The 3,300-nt window shown below is 52.9% G+C and overlaps 1 protein-coding gene across 1 annotated transcript in view; it reads right to left on the bottom strand.

Annotated features, from left to right (window-relative positions):
- KSR2 (kinase suppressor of ras 2) overlaps nucleotides 1-3,300 on the bottom strand; it is a gene marked incomplete at its 5' end in the record, with an annotated part of 71,759 nt that overhangs the window by 63,717 nt on the left and 4,742 nt on the right. The gene's annotated exons all lie outside the window — the stretch shown is intronic.

Here is a 3,300-nt window from a genome sequence, read left to right as displayed (position 1 = left end):
CCTGCGACAGAGCACACAGACACAGCCATGCAGTGTGGCAGAAGCCACGCAGTCCCCACCCCGGCACCGCATCCTCCCCAGAAACGCCAGCGAGAAGCTTCTCCGCGTTACGCACGCGCAAAGCCAAGCCAATGCTTCGCAAGGGTTAGAGACGTGCTTTGTCCATGTGTTTCCCACCTTACCCCCCAAAATGCGGCACAGAGGTGAGACAAGGCTGATGCCCCCATCCCACCACCGCAAACCCTTCCGTGCCAGCTAGCCGTGCCATCTGCATGAAGGAGGGGGACTGTAATTAGGCAGGGCTCCTCTCCACTCCTAATTACTCGTCTCCACTGGTGCAGATAAGCAAAGGGCTGTCAGCAGCAACTTCAGAGCGCCACAGCGATGGACCCGATTCAAGGTCCTTTCGCCAACTCCTTTTGATCGACTCTGCTAAGAGAACCAACATAAAACCATAACGTCTTTATGTTAAAAAGACTCCTTCCCCATCCCTTTTTGATTATTAATTGCCTGGCCTCTTCTCTCCCCGGCCTTTTCAAGGGAAACGTTTCATTTCAAGCTCCAGAGGAAAAGTAAAGCAGGAAAGAGCGTTGGAAATGAAAGCTCCCGGGAAAAAGGGGGACGAGGAGTTTTCTTGAATCATTCTCCCAAAGCCGAAAATAAAAATAGTAAATTAAAAAATATAGCAAGTCTTATCCAGCTGCTTTCCAGTTGCTTCTCCAGCTGCCTTAAAAAGCCCTTGGATCCAGCAAGAAGCTCATAAAAACTTTAATTTATTAAAATATAAAGAAGAGCATTAAGGAAAAAGTCCTGCTGTGGGAAAGCCTCGCCTCTGCCTGGATGGAGCTGCCAGGATGCATTTCCGAAGGCATCACGGGCACACACGAGCCCCCTCCTCACCAAAACTGCCCAGCCCAAGTGGGGACACAGCCGGTGACAAGTTGGAGCTGTCACCCCCCTGAAACAGAGCTCTGCCCAGGGACATCACCTCCAGCAAGACCACCCTGCCTGCAGAAACCTGCACCCGCCTGCCAGAAAAGCTGGGTGCTCGACCCAGTGCCATGTCCCCAAGGCCACTGGCAGTCCCCGAGGCCACCCCAGCTGTGGTCACACAGCCTCCCACACCGCCCGGGGTGGGAAAGGTGCAGCCGTGGCCGCTCACTGGCAGGGGTGGGGGAGGACACAAGGCCATAAATTCAATCCTCACGCAAGCAATCGACCCCTCCAGTTAATTAACCCGCACCTGGAGGTTTGCAAATCAGCATGCATATATGCAAATCAAGGTGCTCCCCCATTGGTTGCTCTGCACACATAGATTTACATAACTCAAAACTGCCCGGATGCTGCGGGCCCAGCAGCATCCCCCCGCTCCCACTCCCAGCAGTAATTAGCAGCAGTTAATGAAGGAGAGCCAAGGCTGCCTCCCCCGCCCTGGGTGACCCGAGGCTGCCACATGCCCTTCGCCGCCGGGCTGCGTCGTAGCACGACTGATGCACTCGAGAGCAAAAAATAACCCGTTACGGGGCTGCTGGGTGCGTCAGGGCTAAAAATACCCCGGATAAGCTGGGGAAACATATTTCCGACACGCAGTGGCTCGTAGGCACGCTGCAGGTAGCGGGCACTCCGCTGGAGGAGATGCGCTTAAACCCAGAACGCACTTGAAAGGGAAAAAAATAACAAAAAAAAATAAATCCCCAAGCTCTTCTTTCTGCAGACCCTGTTAAACGCTTTCGGATTTCATTCCCCCCTGGGGCTCCCCCGGGTGTTGCCGCTCTGCCGGAGCTGATTCCCAGCTGGAAAAAGCAAGGGAAGAGCTTGCACAGGAGCAAACTCCCCTTTGCCTGGTTTTCCCCAAGCTCTGCCTGCCTCATCGGCACTGCAAGGCTGCCTGTTTGCTCACAAGAACCTATTTGTTTTGTTTAGCTAGGGAATATTAATTGTAGATTGAAACGAGCATCAGCTACAGTCGCCCACCGCCCCCCTGGGTCTCCTCTCCCCTTCCAGCTGCCATGAGCCTCGGCCATCAGCACGAAGATGCTTCCCTTGGCTAAATTTGGCTTTATTAATTCCCTCAGAGCTGCTGCTGCCTCCCCACTTAGCCCAGCCTCCCTCACTCCACCGTACTTAATTAGGGAAGAAGCTTCTTCTGAACCACTCCATTAAAATCAACAAGGAAACAAACTCCTGGGAGGAGGTGGAGAGGAGCACCCACCGTCGGGATGCAGCTTGAGAGATGGCAAAATGTCACCAGAAATCTGGTTTTCCCCCCATTCCAAAAAAATAAATGGCAAGTTTTGCTTTGATTGACCATAACTGAAATATTTTGCTGGCTGTGAATATTTTTCTGGCCTTGGGAGCTGGGGTCAGCAGGTCCCATCCAGAGCCCAGACTTCTCCTTAGGGGACGCTGTTTTTTTTCCTTTCCTAAAGGCAGCGTGCAGCTGACCCAATGGAGACGTGTACAAAACCAGGGCAGGATCTCAGTTTGCTTTGCAGCGAGGGAAACCCCAACAGCTGCAATCGCCTTGCCAGCATCCCAGCACCCTCGCCGTGGGGCAAAACAAACGACGGCATCACCCAGCCCTTCGGCCCCGTCACACACGGGAGGGATGGCTCTGCGGGCACAGGGATGCCGGGAGGGACCGGCTCTGCCAACACGCACGCCGCGGCCAGAACAGCGTGGGCTTGCACCAAGTGGGGATGCTCACCGCTTCATTCCCGTTGCTGCTCATCGCCCTGCCTGACCCTGCCCCGTCCCCAAGCCACTCGCAGCCATCCCAGGGCCAGGACGACTCATAAATATTCAGCTCGGGATCATTTTTCCCCGTAGGACAGCTAATAACCTCCACGCACAGCTCACTAGTCACACGCCATCAACTCCTCAATCCACAGCGGCCCCGCTCAGCTCTTACTTAATATTAAATTAATCCCACTTTGAGTTCAAAACTGATGCCTTGGCTGCTAATAAAATACCACTGCCAAGGGTAAGGTGTTGCAGTCCAGAAAAATCCAATACAGCCTTGTTAACAAAATAAAGCAGGGGTTTAATATGGGGCTGCCACTGTATTTGAAAAATACAGCATGCTTTTGGTTTATAAGCTGCTCCAAGGCTTTCCCTGCTTCTGGACCTCCATTTAAAAGGGGCTCCTTTCCCACCATCAAACCCTGTCCTGGAAAAATTCATCACCATTTAAGCAATAAAACAGATTCCTGCTTCCTCCCCAGCCCCCACGCCTAGGCAGAATTGGCCTGGGAAATTAGACGTCTCTAATTAACGACTCAATAAATAGAGATTGATGGA

The sequence above is a fragment of the Eurypyga helias genome, unplaced genomic scaffold (assembly GCF_000690775.1).
Source record: "Eurypyga helias isolate BGI_N326 unplaced genomic scaffold, ASM69077v1 scaffold17546, whole genome shotgun sequence".
NCBI lineage: Eukaryota > Metazoa > Chordata > Aves > Eurypygiformes > Eurypygidae > Eurypyga > Eurypyga helias.
This window is presented reverse-complemented; position numbering and strand designations above follow the sequence as displayed.